Consider the following 15768-nt stretch of genomic DNA (forward strand, 5'->3'; position numbering starts at 1 on the left):
ACTCCTGTATGTGAAGAGCCACAAAGACTTTGTGTCTTCCAGTTGCTGATTTTGAAGATTGACTTTGAGATTTTTCTCATTATCTTTGCTCTTTATGAAATATTCCAGCCTTTTTTAATGCATTCTCATGCAAATTGGAATTCTCTTGGACAAAATTCCTTACAACTCTTGCTAACAGAGTGTGAGAGATGAAAAAGCACTTGGGAACAGAAAATACAATTTCCCTGAAGGCATCACCCAGGAATGTTTTGCCAGGACTTGGACTCATTAAAATATAAATTCCCACAATCCACTGCTCCTTGCCAGAGACTGGATTTGTCTAGCCATGGCTGTAATGAGTTCTATGTAGCACATGGTGATTGCTCCATCCTAGTCTTTTTATCTTTGCGCAGTGGCATTATCATAGCCAATGAGGTCCAACCGAGGCGTGATTATTGCTAGTTGAAAACTTTACCCAATACCCCGCCATGATGACTTGCAATATAGTCAGCATTGGCAATTTTTGTTAGTCTCCCAGGAGACTATTAGTTCTTGTAAATGAGAGAGTTATTAAATCCAGTCTAGTTTAATTCCTACTCCTGTATGTGAAGAGCCACAAAGACTTTGTGTCTTCCAGTTGCTGATTTTGAAGATTGACTTTGAGATTTTTCTCATTATATTTGCTCTTTATGAAATATTCCAGCCTTTTTTAATGCATTCTCATGCAAATTGAAATTCTCTTGGACAAAATTCCTTACAACTCTTGCTAACAGAGTGTGAGAGATGAAAAAGCACTTGGGAACAGAAAATACAATTTCCCTGAAGGCATCACCCAGGAATGTTTTGCCAGGTCTTGGACTCATTAAAATATAAATTCCCACAATCCACTGCTCCTTGCCAGAGACTGGATTTGTCTAGCCATGGCTGTAATGAGTTCTATGTAGCACATGGTGATTGCTCCATCCTAGTATTTTTAACTTTGCGCAGTGGCATTATCATAGCCAATGAGGTCCAACCGAGGCGTGATTATTGCTAGTTGAAAACTTTACCCAATACCCCGCCATGATGACTTGCAATATAGTCAGCATTGGCAATTTTTGTTAGTCTCCCAGGAGACTATTAGTTCTTGTAAATGAGAGAGTTATTGAATCCAGTCTAGTTTAATTCCTACTCCTGTATGTGAAGAGCCACAAAGACTTTGTGTCTTCCAGTTGCTGATTTTGAAGATTGACTTTGAGATTTTTCTCATTATCTTTGCTCTTTATGAAATATTCCAGCCTTTTTTAATGCATTCTCATGCAAATTGGAATTCTCTTGGACAAAATTCCTTACAACTCTTGCTAACAGAGTGTGAGAGATGAAAAAGCACTTGGGAACAGAAAATACAATTTCCCTGAAGGCATCACCCAGGAATGTTTTGCCAGGACTTGGACTCATTAAAATATAAATTCCCACAATCCACTGCTCCTTGCCAGAGACTGGATTTGTCTAGCCATGGCTGTAATGAGTTCTATGTAGCACATGGTGATTGCTCCATCCTAGTCTTTTTAACTTTGCGCAGTGGCATTATCATAGCCAATGAGGTCCAACCGAGGCGTGATTATTGCTAGTTGAAAACTTTACCCAATACCCCGCCATGATGACTTGCAATATAGTCAGCATTGGCAATTTTTGTTAGTCTCCCAGGAGACTATTAGTTCTTGTAAATGAGCGAGTTATTGAATCCAGTCTAGTTTAATTCCTACTCCTGTATGTGAAGAGCCACAAAGACTTTGTGTCTTCCAGTTGCTGATTTTGAAGATTGACTTTGAGATTTTTCTCATTATCTTTGCTCTTTATGAAATATTCCAGCCTTTTTTAATGCATTCTCATGCAAATTGGAATTCTCTTGGACAAAATTCCTTACAACTCTTGCTAACAGAGTGTGAGAGATGAAAAAGCACTTGGGAACAGAAAATACAATTTCCCTGAAGGCATCACCCAGGAATGTTTTGCCAGGACTTGGACTCATTAAAATATAAATTCCCACAATCCACTGCTCCTTGCCAGAGACTGGATTTGTCTAGCCATGGCTGTAATGAGTTCTATGTAGCACATGGTGATTGCTCCATCCTAGTCTTTTTAACTTTGCGCAGTGGCATTATCATAGCCAATGAGGTCCAACCGAGGTGTGATTATTGCTAGTTGAAAACTTTACCCAATACCCTGCCATGATGACTTGCAATATAGTCAGCATTGGCAATTTTTGTTAGTCTCCCAGGAGACTATTAGTTCTTGTAAATGAGCGAGTTATTGAATCCAGTCTAGTTTAATTCCTACTCCTGTATGTGAAGAGCCACAAAGACTTTGTGTCTTCCAGTTGCTGATTTTGAAGATTGACTTTGAGATTTTTTTCATTATCTTTGCTCTTTATGAAATATTCCAGCCTTTTTTAATGCATTCTCATGCAAATTGGAATTCTCTTGGACAAAATTCCTTACAACTCTTGCTAACAGAGTGTGAGAGATGAAAAAGCACTTGGGAACAGAAAATACAATTTCCCTGAAGGCATCACCCAGGAATGTTTTGCCAGGTCTTGGACTCATTAAAATATAAATTCCCACAATCCACTGCTCCTTGCCAGAGACTGGATTTGTCTAGCCATGGCTGTAATGAGTTCTATGTAGCACATGGTGATTGCTCCATCCTAGTATTTTTAACTTTGCGCAGTGGCATTATCATAGCCAATGAGGTCCAACCGAGGCGTGATTATTGCTAGTTGAAAACTTTACCCAATACCCCGCCATGATGACTTGCAATATAGTCAGCATTGGCAATTTTTGTTAGTCTCCCAGGAGACTATTAGTTCTTGTAAATGAGAGAGTTATTGAATCCAGTCTAGTTTAATTCCTACTCCTGTATGTGAAGAGCCACAAAGACTTTGTGTCTTCCAGTTGCTGATTATGAAGATTGACTTTGAGATTTTTCTCATTATCTTTGCTCTTTATGAAATATTCCAGCCTTTTTTTAATGCATTCTCATGCAAATTGGAATTCTCTTGGACAAAATTCCTTACAACTCTTGCTTACAGAGTGTGAGAGATGAAAAAGCACTTGGGAACAGAAAATACAATTTCCCTGAAGGCATCACCCAGGAATGTTTTGCCAGGACTTGGACTCATTAAAATATAAATTCCCACAATCCACTGCTCCTTGCCAGAGACTGGATTTGTCTAGCCATGGCTGTAATGAGTTCTATGTAGCACATGGTGATTGCTCCATCCTAGTCTTTTTAACTTTGCGCAGTGGCATTATCATAGCCAATGAGGTCCAACCGAGGCGTGATTATTGCTAGTTGAAAACTTTACCCAATTCCCCGCCATGATGACTTGCAATATAGTCAGCATTGGCAATTTTTGTTAGTCTCCCAGGAGACTATTAGTTCTTGTAAATGAGAGAGTTATTGAATCCAGTCTAGTTTAATTCCTACTCCTGTATGTGAAGAGTCACAAAGACTTTGTGTCTTCCAGTTGCTGATTTTGAAGATTGACTTTGAGATTTTTTTCATTATCTTTGCTCTTTATGAAATATTCCAGCCTTTTTTAATGCATTCTCATGCAAATTGGAATTCTCTTGGACAAAATTCCTTACAACTCTTGCTAACAGAGTGTGAGAGATGAAAAAGCACTTGGGAACAGAAAATACAATTTCCCTGAAGGCATCACCCAGGAATGTTTTGCCAGGACTTGGACTCATTAAAATATAAATTCCCACAATCCACTGCTCCTTGCCAGAGACTGGATTTGTCTAGCCATGGCTGTAATGAGTTCTATGTAGCACATGGTGATTGCTCCATCCTAGTCTTTTTAACTTTGCGCAGTGGCCTTATCATAGCCAATGAGGTCCAACCGAGGTGTGATTATTGCTAGTTGAAAACTTTACCCAATACCCTGCCATGATGACTTGCAATATAGTCAGCATTGGCAATTTTTGTTAGTCTTCCAGGAGACTATTAGTTCTTGTAAATGAGCGAGTTATTGAATCCAGTCTAGTTTAATTCCTACTCCTGTATGTGAAGAGCCACAAAGACTTTGTGTCTTCCAGTTGCTGATTTTGAAGATTGACTTTGAGATTATTCTCATTATCTTTGCTCTTTATGAAATATTCCAGCCTTTTTTTAATGCATTCTCATGCAAATTGGAATTCTCTTGGACAAAATTCCTTACAACTCTTGCTAACAGAGTGTGAGAGATGAAAAAGCACTTGGGAACAGAAAATACAATTTCCCTGAAGGCATCACCCAGGAATGTTTTGCCAGGACTTGGACTCATTAAAATATAAATTCCCACAATCCACTGCTCCTTGCCAGAGACTGGATTTGTCTAGCCATGGCTGTAATGAGTTCTATGTAGCACATGGTGATTGCTCCATCCTAGTCTTTTTAACTTTGCGCAGTGGCATTATCATAGCCAATGAGGTCCAACCGAGGCGTGATTATTGCTAGTTGAAAACTTTACCCAATACCCCGCCATGATGACTTGCAATATAGTCAGCATTGGCAATTTTTGTTAGTCTCCCAGGAGACTATTAGTTCTTATAAATGAGAGAGTTATTAAATCCAGTCTAGTTTAATTCCTACTCCTGTATGTGAAGAGCCACAAAGACTTTGTGTCTTCCAGTTGCTGATTTTGAAGATTGACTTTGAGATTTTTCTCATTATCTTTGCTCTTTATGAAATATTCCAGCCTTTTTTAATGCATTCTCATGCAAATTGAAATTCTCTTGGACAAAATTCCTTACAACTCTTGCTAACAGAGTGTGAGAGATGAAAAAGCACTTGGGAACAGAAAATACAATTTCCCTGAAGGCATCACCCAGGAATGTTTTGCCAGGACTTGGACTCATTAAAATATAAATTCCCACAATCCACTGCTCCTTGCCAGAGACTGGATTTGTCTAGCCATGGCTGTAATGAGTTCTATGTAGCACATGGTGATTGCTCCATCCTAGTCTTTTTAACTTTGCGCAGTGGCATTATCATAGCCAATGAGGTCCAACCGAGGCGTGATTATTGCTAGTTGAAAACTTTACCCAATACCCCGCCATGATGACTTGCAATATAGTCAGCATTGGCAATTTTTGTTAGTCTCCCAGGAGACTATTAGTTCTTATAAGTGAGAGAGTTATTAAATCCAGTCTAGTTTAATTCCTACTCCTGTATGTGAAGAGCCACAAAGACTTTGTGTCTTCCAGTTGCTGATTTTGAAGATTGACTTTGAGATTTTTCTCATTATCTTTGCTCTTTATGAAATATTCCAGCCTTTTTTAATGCATTCTCATGCAAATTTAAATTCTCTTGGACAAAATTCCTTACAACTCTTGCTAACAGAGTGTGAGAGATGAAAAAGCACTTGGGAACAGAAAATACAATTTCCCTGAAGGCATCACCCAGGAATGTTTTGCCAGAACTTGGACTCATTAAAATATAAATTCCCACAATCCACTGCTCCTTGCCAGAGACTGGATTTGTCTAGCCATGGCTGTAATGAGTTCTATGTAGCACATGGTGATTGCTCCATCCTAGTCTTTTTAACTTTGCGCAGTGGCATTATCATAGCCAATGAGGTCCAACCGAGGCGTGATTATTGCTAGTTGAAAACTTTACCCAATACCCCGCCATGATGACTTGCAATATAGTCAGCATTGGCAATTTTTGTTAGTCTTCCAGGAGACTATTAGTTCTTGTAAATGAGAGAGTTATTGAATCCAGTCTAGTTTAATTCCTACTCCTGTATGTGAAGAGCCACAAAGACTTTGTGTCTTCCAGTTGCTGATTTTGAAGATTGACTTTGAGATTTTTCTCATTATCTTTGCTCTTTATGAAATATTCCAGCCTTTTTTAATGCATTCTCATGCAAACTGGAATTCTCTTGGACAAAATTCCTTACAACTCTTGCTAACAGAGTGTGAGAGATGAAAAAGCACTTGGGAACAGAAAATACAATTTCCCTGAAGGCATCACCCAGGAATGTTTTGCCAGGACTTGGACTCATTAAAATATAAATTCCCACAATCCACTGCTCCTTGCCAGAGACTGGATTTGTCTAGCCATGGCTGTAATGAGTTCTATGTAGCACATGGTGATGGCTCCATCCTAGTCTTTTTAACTTTGTGCAGTGGCATTATCAAAGCCAATGAGGTCCAACCGAGGTGTGATTATTGCTAGTTGAAAACTTTACCCAATACCCTGCCATGATGACTTGCAATATAGTCAGCATTGGCAATTTTTGTTAGTCTTCCAGGAGACTATTAGTTCTTGTAAATGAGCGAGTTATTGAATCCAGTCTAGTTTAATTCCTACTCCTGTATGTGAAGAGCCACAAAGACTTTGTGTCTTCCAGTTGCTGATTTTGAAGATTGACTTTGAGATTATTCTCATTATCTTTGCTCTTTATGAAATATTCCAGCCTTTTTTTAATGCATTCTCATGCAAATTGGAATTCTCTTGGACAAAATTCCTTACAACTCTTGCTAACAGAGTGTGAGAGATGAAAAAGCACTTGGGAACAGAAAATACAATTTCCCTGAAGGCATCACCCAGGAATGTTTTGCCAGGACTTGGACTCATTAAAATATAAATTCCCACAATCCACTGCTCCTTGCCAGAGACTGGATTTGTCTAGCCATGGCTGTAATGAGTTCTATGTAGCACATGGTGATTGCTCCATCCTAGTCTTTTTAACTTTGCGCAGTGGCATTATCATAGCCAATGAGGTCCAACCGAGGCGTGATTATTGCTAGTTGAAAACTTTACCCAATACCCCGCCATGATGACTTGCAATATAGTCAGCATTGGCAATTTTTGTTAGTCTCCCAGGAGACTATTAGTTCTTATAAATGAGAGAGTTATTAAATCCAGTCTAGTTTAATTCCTACTCCTGTATGTGAAGAGCCACAAAGACTTTGTGTCTTCCAGTTGCTGATTTTGAAGATTGACTTTGAGATTTTTCTCATTATCTTTGCTCTTTATGAAATATTCCAGCCTTTTTTAATGCATTCTCATGCAAATTTAAATTCTCTTGGACAAAATTCCTTACAACTCTTGCTAACAGAGTGTGAGAGATGAAAAAGCACTTGGGAACAGAAAATACAATTTCCCTGAAGGCATCACCCAGGAATGTTTTGCCAGAACTTGGACTCATTAAAATATAAATTCCCACAATCCACTGCTCCTTGCCAGAGACTGGATTTGTCTAGCCATGGCTGTAATGAGTTCTATGTAGCACATGGTGATTGCTCCATCCTAGTCTTTTTAACTTTGCGCAGTGGCATTATCATAGCCAATGAGGTCCAACCGAGGCGTGATTATTGCTAGTTGAAAACTTTACCCAATACCCCGCCATGATGACTTGCAATATAGTCAGCATTGGCAATTTTTGTTAGTCTCCCAGGAGACTATTAGTTCTTGTAAATGAGAGAGTTATTGAATCCAGTCTAGTTTAATTCCTACTCCTGTATGTGAAGAGCCACAAAGACTTTGTGTCTTCCAGTTGCTGATTTTGAAGATTGACTTTGAGATTTTTCTCATTATCTTTGCTCTTTATGAAATATTCCAGCCTTTTTTAATGCATTCTCATGCAAATTGGAATTCTCTTGGACAAAATTCCTTACAACTCTTGCTAACAGAGTGTGAGAGATGAAAAAGCACTTGGGAACAGAAAATACAATTTCCCTGAAGGCATCACCCAGGAATGTTTTGCCAGGACTTGGACTCATTAAAATATAAATTCCCACAATCCACTGCTCCTTGCCAGAGACTGGATTTGTCTAGCCATGGCTGTAATGAGTTCTATGTAGCACATGGTGATGGCTCCATCCTAGTCTTTTTAACTTTGTGCAGTGGCATTATCAAAGCCAATGAGGTCCAACCGAGGCGTGATTATTGCTAGTTGAAAACTTTACCCAATTCCCCGCCATGATGACTTGCAATATAGTCAGCATTGGCAATTTTTGTTAGTCTCTCAGGAGACTATTAGTTCTTGTAAATGAGAGAGTTATTGAATCCAGTCTAGTTTAATTCCTACTCCTGTATGTGAAGAGCCACAAAGACTTTGTGTCTTCCAGTTGCTGATTTTGAAGATTGACTTTGAGATTTTTTTCATTATCTTTGCTCTTTATGAAATATTCCAGCCTTTTTTAATGCATTCTCATGCAAATTGGAATTCTCTTGGACAAAATTCCTTACAACTCTTGCTAACAGAGTGTGAGAGATGAAAAAGCACTTGGGAACAGAAAATACAATTTCCCTGAAGGCATCACCCAGGAATGTTTTGCCAGGGCTTGGACTCATTAAAATATAAATTCCCACAATCCACTGCTCCTTGCCAGAGACTGGATTTGTCTAGCCATGGCTGTAATGAGTTCTATGTAGCACATGGTGATTGCTCCATCCTAGTCTTTTTAACTTTGCGCAGTGGCATTATCAAAGCCAATGAGGTCCAACCGAGGCGTGATTATTGCTAGTTGAAAACTTTACCCAATTCCCTGCCATGATGACTTGCAATATAGTCAGCATTGGCAATTTTTGTTAGTCTCCCAGGAGACTATTAGTTCTTGTAAATGAGAGAGTTATTGAATCCAGTCTAGTTTAATTCCTACTCCTGTATGTGAAGAGCCACAAAGACTTTGTGTCTTCCAGTTGCTGATTTTGAAGATTGACTTTGAGATTTTTCTCATTATCTTTGCTCTTTATGAAATATTCCAGCCTTTTTTAATGCATTCTCATGCAAATTGGAATTCTCTTGGACAAAATTCCTTACAACTCTTGCTAACAGAGTGTGAGAGATGAAAAAGCACTTGGGAACAGAAAATACAATTTCCCTGAAGGCATCACCCAGGTATGTTTTGCCAGGTCTTGGACTCATTAAAATATAAATTCCCACAATCCACTGCTACTTGCCAGAGACTGCATTTGTCTAGCCATGGCTGTAATGAGTTCTATGTAGCACATGGTGATTGCTCCATCTTAGCCTTTTTAACTTTGCGCAGTGGCATTATCATAGCCAATGAGGTCCAACCGAGGTGTGATTATTGCTAGTTGAAAACTTTACCCAATACCCCGCCATGATGACTTGCAATATAGTCAGCATTGGCAATTTTTGTTAGTCTCCCAGGAGACTATTAGTTCTTGTAAATGAGAGAGTTATTAAATCCAGTCTAGTTTAATTCCTACTCCTGTATGTGAAGAGCCACAAAGACTTTGTGTCTTCCAGTTGCTAATTTTGAAGATTGACTTTGAGATTTTTCTCATTATCTTTGCTCTTTATGAAATATTCCAGCCTTTTTTAATGCATTCTCATGCAAATTGAAATTCTCTTGGACAAAATTCCTTACAACTCTTGCTAACAGAGTGTGAGAGATGAAAAAGCACTTGGGAACAGAAAATACAATTTCCCTGAAGGCATCACCCAGGAATGTTTTGCCAGGTCTTGGACTCATTAAAATATAAATTCCCACAATCCACTGCTCCTTGCCAGAGACTGGATTTGTCTAGCCATGGCTGTAATGAGTTCTATGTAGCACATGGTGATTGCTCCATCCTAGTCTTTTTAACTTTGCGCAGTGGCATTATCATAGCCAATGAGGTCCAACCGAGGTGTGATTATTGCTAGTTGAAAACTTTACCCAATACCCCGCCATGATGACTTGCAATATAGTCAGCATTGGCAATTTTTGTTAGTCTCCCAGGAGAATATTAGTTCTTGTAAATGAGAGAGTTATTGTTTCCAGTCTAGTTTAATTCCTACTCCTGTTTGTGAAGAGCCGCAAAGACTTTGTGTCTCCAGTTGCTGATTTTGAAGATTGAATTTGAGATTTTTCTCATTATCTTTGCTCTTTATGAAATATTCCAGCCTTTTTTAATGCATTCTCATGCAAATTGGAATTCTCTTGGACACAATTCCTTACAACTCTTGCTAACAGAGTGTGAGAGATGAAAAAGCACTTGGGAACAGAAAATACAAATTCCCTGAAGGCATCACCCAGGAATGTTTTGCCAGGACTTGGACTCATTAAAATATAAATTCCCACAATCCACTGCTCCTTGCCAGAGACTGGATTTGTCTAGCCATGGCTGTAATGAGTTCTATGTAGCACATGGTGATTGCTCCATCCTAGCCTTTTTAACTTTGCGCAGTGGCATTATCATAGCCAATGAGGTCCAACCGAGGTGTGATTATTGCTAGTTGAAAACTTTACCCAATACCCCGCCATGATGACTTGCAATATAGTCAGCATTGGCAATTTTTGTTAGTCTCCCAGGAGACTATTAGTTCTTGTAAATGAGAGAGTTATTAAATCCAGTCTAGTTTAATTCCTACTCCTGTATGTGAAGAGCCACAAAGACTTTGTGTCTTCCAGTTGCTAATTTTGAAGATTGACTTTGAGATTTTTCTCATTATCTTTGCTCTTTATGAAATATTCCAGCCTTTTTTAATGCATTCTCATGCAAATTGAAATTCTCTTGGACAAAATTCCTTACAACTCTTGCTAACAGAGTGTGAGAGATGAAAAAGCACTTGGGAACAGAAAATACAATTTCCCTGAAGGCATCACCCAGGAATGTTTTGCCAGGTCTTGGACTCATTAAAATATAAATTCCCACAATCCACTGCTCCTTGCCAGAGACTGGATTTGCCTAGCCATGGCTGTAATGAGTTCTATGTAGCACATGGTGATTGCTCCATCCTAGTCTTTTTAACTTTGCGCAGTGGCATTATCATAGCCAATGAGGTCCAACCGAGGCGTGATTATTGCTAGTTGAAAACTTTACCCAATACCCCGCCATGATGACTTGCAATATAATCAGCATTGGCAATTTTTGTTAGTCTCCCAGGAGACTATTAGTTCTTGTAAATGAGAGAGTTATTAAATCCAGTCTAGTTTAATTCCTACTCCTGTATGTGAAGAGCCACAAAGACTTTGTGTCTTCCAGTTGCTGATTTTGAAGATTGACTTTGAGATTTTTCTCATTATCTTTGCTCTTTATGAAATATTCCAGCCTTTTTTAATGCATTCTCATGCAAATTGAAATTCTCTTGGACAAAATTCCTTACAACTCTTGCTAACAGAGTGTGAGAGATGAAAAAGCACTTGGGAACAGAAAATACAATTTCCCTGAAGGCATCACCCAGGAATGTTTTGCCAGGTCTTGGACTCATTAAAATATAAATTCCCACAATCCACTGCTCCTTGCCAGAGACTGGATTTGTCTAGCCATGGCTGTAATGAGTTCTATGTAGCACATGGTGATTGCTCCATCCTAGTCTTTTTAATTTTGCGCAGTGGCATTATCATAGCCAATGAGGTCCAACCGAGGCGTGATTATTGCTAGTTGAAAACTTTACCCAATACCCCGCCATGATGACTTGCAATATAGTCAGCATTGGCAATTTTTGTTAGTCTCCCAGGAGACTATTAGTTCTTGTAAATGAGAGAGTTATTGAATCCAGTCTAGTTTAATTCCTACTCCTGTATGTGAAGAGCCACAAAGACTTTGTGTCTTCCAGTTGCTGATTTTGAAGATTGACTTTGAGATTTTTCTCATTATCTTTGCTCTTTATGAAATATTCCAGCCTTTTTTAATGCATTCTCATGCAAATTGGAATTCTCTTGGACAAAATTCCTTACAACTCTTGCTAACAGAGTGTGAGAGATGAAAAAGCACTTGGGAACAGAAAATACAATTTCCCTGAAGGCATCACCCAGGAATGTTTTGCCAGGACTTGGACTCATTAAAATATAAATTCCCACAATCCACTGCACAATCCAGAGACTGGATTTGTCTAGCCATGGCTGTAATGAGTTCTATGTAGCACATGGTGATTGCTCCATCCTAGTCTTTTTAAATTTGCGCAGTGGCATTATCATAGCCAATGAGGTCCAACCGAGGCGTGATTATTGCTAGTTGAAAACTTTACCCAATACCCCGCCATGATGACTTGCAATATAGTCAGCATTGGCAATTTTTGTTAGTCTCCCAGGAGACTATTAGTTCTTGTAAATGAGCGAGTTATTGAATCCAGTCTAGTTTAATTCCTACTCCTGTATGTGAAGAGCCACAAAGACTTTGTGTCTTCCAGTTGCTGATTTTGAAGATTGACTTTGAGATTTTTCTCATTATCTTTGCTCTTTATGAAATATTCCAGCCTTTTTTAATGTATTCTCATGCAAATTGGAATTCTCTTGGACAAAATTCCTTACAACTCTTGCTAACAGAGTGTGAGAGATGAAAAAGCACTTGGGAACAGAAAATACAATTTCCCTGAAGGCATCACCCAGGAATGTTTTGCCAGGACTTGGACTCATTAAAATATAAATTCCCACAATCCACTGCTCCTTGCCAGAGACTGGATTTGTCTAGCCATGGCTGTAATGAGTTCTATGTAGCACATGGTGATTGCTCCATCCTAGTCTTTTTATCTTTGCGCAGTGGCATTATCATAGCCAATGAGGTCCAACCGAGGCGTGATTATGGCTAGTTGAAAACTTTACCCAATACCCCGCCATGATGACTTGCAATATAGTCAGCATTGGCAATTTTTGTTAGTCTCCCAGGAGACTATTAGTTCTTGTAAATGAGAGAGTTATTAAATCCAGTCTAGTTTAATTCCTACTCCTGTATGTGAAGAGCCACAAAGACTTTGTGTCTTCCAGTTGCTGATTTTGAAGATTGACTTTGAGATTTTTCTCATTATCTTTGCTCTTTATGAAATATTCCAGCCTTTTTTAATGCATTCTCATGCAAATTGAAATTCTCTTGGACAAAATTCCTTACAACTCTTGCTAACAGAGTGTGAGAGATGAAAAAGCACTTGGGAACAGAAAATACAATTTCCCTGAAGGCATCACCCAGGAATGTTTTGCCAGGTCTTGGACTCATTAAAATATAAATTCCCACAATCCACTGCTCCTTGCCAGAGACTGGATTTGTCTAGCCATGGCTGTAATGAGTTCTATGTAGCACATGGTGATTGCTCCATCCTAGTATTTTTAACTTTTCGCAGTGGCATTATCATAGCCAATGAGGTCCAACCGAGGCGTGATTATTGCTAGTTGAAAACTTTACCCAATACCCCGCCATGATGACTTGCAATATAGTCAGCATTGGCAATTTTTGTTAGTCTCCCAGGAGACTATTAGTTCTTGTAAATGAGAGAGTTATTGAATCCAGTCTAGTTTAATTCCTACTCCTGTATGTGAAGAGCCACAAAGACTTTGTGTCTTCCAGTTGCTGATTTTGAAGATTGACTTTGAGATTTTTCTCATTATCTTTGCTCTTTATGAAATATTCCAGCCTTTTTTAATGCATTCTCATGCAAATTGGAATTCTCTTGGACAAAATTCCTTACAACTCTTGCTAACAGAGTGTGAGAGATGAAAAAGCACTTGGGAACAGAAAATACAATTTCCCTGAAGGCATCACCCAGGAATGTTTTGCCAGGACTTGGACTCATTAAAATATAAATTCCCACAATCCACTGCTCCTTGCCAGAGACTGGATTTGTCTAGCCATGGCTGTAATGAGTTCTATGTAGCACATGGTGATTGCTCCATCCTAGTCTTTTTAACTTTGCGCAGTGGCATTATCATAGCCAATGAGGTCCAACCGAGGCGTGATTATTGCTAGTTGAAAACTTTACCCAATACCCCGCCATGATGACTTGCAATATAGTCAGCATTGGCAATTTTTGTTAGTCTCCCAGGAGACTATTAGTTCTTGTAAATGAGAGAGTTATTGAATCCAGTCTAGTTTAATTCCTACTCCTGTATGTGAAGAGCCACAAAGACTTTGTGTCTTCCAGTTGCTGATTTTGAAGATTGACTTTGAGATTTTTCTCATTATCTTTGCTCTTTATGAAATATTCCAGCCTTTTTTAATGCATTCTCATGCAAATTGGAATTCTCTTGGACAAAATTCCTTACAACTCTTGCTAACAGAGTGTGAGAGATGAAAAAGCACTTGGGAACAGAAAATACAATTTCCCTGAAGGCATCACCCAGGAATGTTTTGCCAGGACTTGGACTCATTAAAATATAAATTCCCACAATCCACTGCACAATCCAGAGACTGGATTTGTCTAGCCATGGCTGTAATGAGTTCTATGTAGCACATGGTGATTGCTCCATCCTAGTCTTTTTAAATTTGCGCAGTGGCATTATCATAGCCAATGAGGTCCAACCGAGGCGTGATTATTGCTAGTTGAAAACTTTACCCAATACCCCGCCATGATGATTTGCAATATAGTCAGCATTGGCAATTTTTGTTAGTCTCCCAGGAGACTATTAGTTCTTGTAAATGAGCGAGTTATTGAATCCAGTCTAGTTTAATTCCTACTCCTGTATGTGAAGAGCCACAAAGACTTTGTGTCTTCCAGTTGCTGATTTTGAAGATTGACTTTGAGATTTTTCTCATTATCTTTGCTCTTTATGAAATATTCCAGCCTTTTTTAATGCATTCTCATGCAAATTGAAATTCTCTTGGACAAAATTCCTTACAACTCTTGCTAACAGAGTGTGAGAGATGAAAAAGCACTTGGGAACAGAAAATACAATTTCCCTGAAGGCATCACCCAGGAATGTTTTGCCAGGTCTTGGACTCATTAAAATATAAATTCCCACAATCCACTGCTCCTTGCCAGAGACTGGATTTGTCTAGCCATGGCTGTAATGAGTTCTATGTAGCACATGGTGATTGCTCCATCCTAGTCTTTTTAACTTTGCGCAGTGGCATTATCATAGCCAATGAGGTCCAACCGAGGCGTGATTATTGCTAGTTGAAAACTTTACCCAATACCCCGCCATGATGACTTGCAATATAGTCAGCATTGGCAATTTTTGTTAGTCTCCCAGGAGACTATTAGTTCTTGTAAATGAGAGAGTTATTGAATCCAGTCTAGTTTAATTCCTACTCCTGTATGTGAAGAGCCACAAAGACTTTGTGTCTTCCAGTTGCTGATTTTGAAGATTGACTTTGAGATTTTTCTCATTATCTTTGCTCTTTATGAAATATTCCAGCCTTTTTTAATGCATTCTCATGCAAATTGGAATTCTCTTGGACAAAATTCCTTACAACTCTTGCTAACAGAGTGTGAGAGATGAAAAAGCACTTGGGAACAGAAAATACAATTTCCCTGAAGGCATCACCCAGGAATGTTTTGCCAGGACTTGGACTCATTAAAATATAAATTCCCACAATCCACTGCACAATCCAGAGACTGGATTTGTCTAGCCATGGCTGTAATGAGTTCTATGTAGCACATGGTGATTGCTCCATCCTAGTCTTTTTAACTTTGCGCAGTGGCATTATCATAGCCAATGAGGTCCAACCGAGGCGTGATTATTGCTAGTTGAAAACTTTACCCAATTCCCCGCCATGATGATTTGCAATATAGTCAGCATTGGCAATTTTTGTTAGTCTCCCAGGAGACTATTAGTTCTTATAAATGAGAGAGTTATTAAATCCAGTCTAGTTTAATTCCTACTCCTGTATGTGAAGAGCCACAAAGACTTTGTGTCTTCCAGTTGCTGATTTTGAAGATTGACTTTGAGATTTTTCTCATTATCTTTGCTCTTTATGAAATATTCCAGCCTTTTTTAATGCATTCTCATGCAAATTTAAATTCTCTTGGACAAAATTCCTTACAACTCTTGCTAACAGAGTGTGAGAGATGAAAAAGCACTTGGGAACAGAAAATACAATTTCCCTGAAGGCATCACCCAGGAATGTTTTGCCAGAACTTGGACTCATTAA

At 38.8% G+C, this 15768-nt stretch overlaps 27 non-coding genes across 27 annotated transcripts; all 27 read left to right on the forward strand.

The window, feature by feature from the left end:
- Positions 1–380: 380 nt before the first annotated feature.
- On the forward strand, positions 381–521 carry LOC134938236 (U4 spliceosomal RNA). Its single transcript, XR_010180824.1, has one exon. It is a non-coding gene; the product is annotated as a U4 spliceosomal RNA (small nuclear RNA).
- Positions 522–954: 433 nt separating this feature from the next.
- On the forward strand, positions 955–1095 carry LOC134938321 (U4 spliceosomal RNA). The gene has a single exon (XR_010180893.1). It is a non-coding gene; the product is annotated as a U4 spliceosomal RNA (small nuclear RNA).
- A 433-nt stretch (positions 1096–1528) lies between these two features.
- LOC134938322 (U4 spliceosomal RNA) lies at positions 1529–1669 on the forward strand. The gene has a single exon (XR_010180894.1). It is a non-coding gene; the product is annotated as a U4 spliceosomal RNA (small nuclear RNA).
- Positions 1670–2102: 433 nt separating this feature from the next.
- LOC134938490 (U4 spliceosomal RNA) lies at positions 2103–2243 on the forward strand. The gene has a single exon (XR_010181036.1). It is a non-coding gene; the product is annotated as a U4 spliceosomal RNA (small nuclear RNA).
- A 433-nt stretch (positions 2244–2676) lies between these two features.
- On the forward strand, positions 2677–2817 carry LOC134938323 (U4 spliceosomal RNA). The gene has a single exon (XR_010180895.1). It is a non-coding gene; the product is annotated as a U4 spliceosomal RNA (small nuclear RNA).
- Positions 2818–3251: 434 nt separating this feature from the next.
- On the forward strand, positions 3252–3392 carry LOC134938357 (U4 spliceosomal RNA). The gene has a single exon (XR_010180925.1). It is a non-coding gene; the product is annotated as a U4 spliceosomal RNA (small nuclear RNA).
- Positions 3393–3825: 433 nt separating this feature from the next.
- Positions 3826–3966, forward strand: LOC134938567 (U4 spliceosomal RNA). Its single transcript, XR_010181100.1, has one exon. It is a non-coding gene; the product is annotated as a U4 spliceosomal RNA (small nuclear RNA).
- A 434-nt stretch (positions 3967–4400) lies between these two features.
- Positions 4401–4541, forward strand: LOC134938324 (U4 spliceosomal RNA). Its single transcript, XR_010180896.1, has one exon. It is a non-coding gene; the product is annotated as a U4 spliceosomal RNA (small nuclear RNA).
- Positions 4542–4974: 433 nt separating this feature from the next.
- On the forward strand, positions 4975–5115 carry LOC134938326 (U4 spliceosomal RNA). The gene has a single exon (XR_010180897.1). It is a non-coding gene; the product is annotated as a U4 spliceosomal RNA (small nuclear RNA).
- Positions 5116–5548: 433 nt separating this feature from the next.
- Positions 5549–5689, forward strand: LOC134938370 (U4 spliceosomal RNA). Its single transcript, XR_010180936.1, has one exon. It is a non-coding gene; the product is annotated as a U4 spliceosomal RNA (small nuclear RNA).
- A 433-nt stretch (positions 5690–6122) lies between these two features.
- LOC134938579 (U4 spliceosomal RNA) lies at positions 6123–6263 on the forward strand. The gene has a single exon (XR_010181110.1). It is a non-coding gene; the product is annotated as a U4 spliceosomal RNA (small nuclear RNA).
- Positions 6264–6697: 434 nt separating this feature from the next.
- On the forward strand, positions 6698–6838 carry LOC134938328 (U4 spliceosomal RNA). Its single transcript, XR_010180898.1, has one exon. It is a non-coding gene; the product is annotated as a U4 spliceosomal RNA (small nuclear RNA).
- Positions 6839–7271: 433 nt separating this feature from the next.
- On the forward strand, positions 7272–7412 carry LOC134938329 (U4 spliceosomal RNA). The gene has a single exon (XR_010180899.1). It is a non-coding gene; the product is annotated as a U4 spliceosomal RNA (small nuclear RNA).
- A 433-nt stretch (positions 7413–7845) lies between these two features.
- Positions 7846–7986, forward strand: LOC134938385 (U4 spliceosomal RNA). The gene has a single exon (XR_010180948.1). It is a non-coding gene; the product is annotated as a U4 spliceosomal RNA (small nuclear RNA).
- A 433-nt stretch (positions 7987–8419) lies between these two features.
- Positions 8420–8560, forward strand: LOC134938545 (U4 spliceosomal RNA). Its single transcript, XR_010181082.1, has one exon. It is a non-coding gene; the product is annotated as a U4 spliceosomal RNA (small nuclear RNA).
- Positions 8561–8993: 433 nt separating this feature from the next.
- LOC134938378 (U4 spliceosomal RNA) lies at positions 8994–9134 on the forward strand. The gene has a single exon (XR_010180942.1). It is a non-coding gene; the product is annotated as a U4 spliceosomal RNA (small nuclear RNA).
- A 433-nt stretch (positions 9135–9567) lies between these two features.
- LOC134938379 (U4 spliceosomal RNA) lies at positions 9568–9708 on the forward strand. Its single transcript, XR_010180943.1, has one exon. It is a non-coding gene; the product is annotated as a U4 spliceosomal RNA (small nuclear RNA).
- A 432-nt stretch (positions 9709–10140) lies between these two features.
- On the forward strand, positions 10141–10281 carry LOC134938381 (U4 spliceosomal RNA). The gene has a single exon (XR_010180945.1). It is a non-coding gene; the product is annotated as a U4 spliceosomal RNA (small nuclear RNA).
- A 433-nt stretch (positions 10282–10714) lies between these two features.
- LOC134938481 (U4 spliceosomal RNA) lies at positions 10715–10855 on the forward strand. Its single transcript, XR_010181029.1, has one exon. It is a non-coding gene; the product is annotated as a U4 spliceosomal RNA (small nuclear RNA).
- A 433-nt stretch (positions 10856–11288) lies between these two features.
- LOC134938376 (U4 spliceosomal RNA) lies at positions 11289–11429 on the forward strand. The gene has a single exon (XR_010180940.1). It is a non-coding gene; the product is annotated as a U4 spliceosomal RNA (small nuclear RNA).
- A 432-nt stretch (positions 11430–11861) lies between these two features.
- On the forward strand, positions 11862–12002 carry LOC134938431 (U4 spliceosomal RNA). The gene has a single exon (XR_010180985.1). It is a non-coding gene; the product is annotated as a U4 spliceosomal RNA (small nuclear RNA).
- Positions 12003–12435: 433 nt separating this feature from the next.
- LOC134938434 (U4 spliceosomal RNA) lies at positions 12436–12576 on the forward strand. Its single transcript, XR_010180988.1, has one exon. It is a non-coding gene; the product is annotated as a U4 spliceosomal RNA (small nuclear RNA).
- Positions 12577–13009: 433 nt separating this feature from the next.
- LOC134938398 (U4 spliceosomal RNA) lies at positions 13010–13150 on the forward strand. Its single transcript, XR_010180959.1, has one exon. It is a non-coding gene; the product is annotated as a U4 spliceosomal RNA (small nuclear RNA).
- Positions 13151–13583: 433 nt separating this feature from the next.
- Positions 13584–13724, forward strand: LOC134938330 (U4 spliceosomal RNA). Its single transcript, XR_010180900.1, has one exon. It is a non-coding gene; the product is annotated as a U4 spliceosomal RNA (small nuclear RNA).
- Positions 13725–14156: 432 nt separating this feature from the next.
- LOC134938508 (U4 spliceosomal RNA) lies at positions 14157–14297 on the forward strand. The gene has a single exon (XR_010181051.1). It is a non-coding gene; the product is annotated as a U4 spliceosomal RNA (small nuclear RNA).
- Positions 14298–14730: 433 nt separating this feature from the next.
- LOC134938331 (U4 spliceosomal RNA) lies at positions 14731–14871 on the forward strand. Its single transcript, XR_010180901.1, has one exon. It is a non-coding gene; the product is annotated as a U4 spliceosomal RNA (small nuclear RNA).
- Positions 14872–15303: 432 nt separating this feature from the next.
- On the forward strand, positions 15304–15444 carry LOC134938401 (U4 spliceosomal RNA). Its single transcript, XR_010180960.1, has one exon. It is a non-coding gene; the product is annotated as a U4 spliceosomal RNA (small nuclear RNA).
- The last annotated feature ends 324 nt before the right edge of the window (positions 15445–15768 follow it).

Source organism: Pseudophryne corroboree, chromosome 6 (assembly GCF_028390025.1).
Source record: "Pseudophryne corroboree isolate aPseCor3 chromosome 6, aPseCor3.hap2, whole genome shotgun sequence".
Lineage (NCBI taxonomy): Eukaryota > Metazoa > Chordata > Amphibia > Anura > Myobatrachidae > Pseudophryne > Pseudophryne corroboree.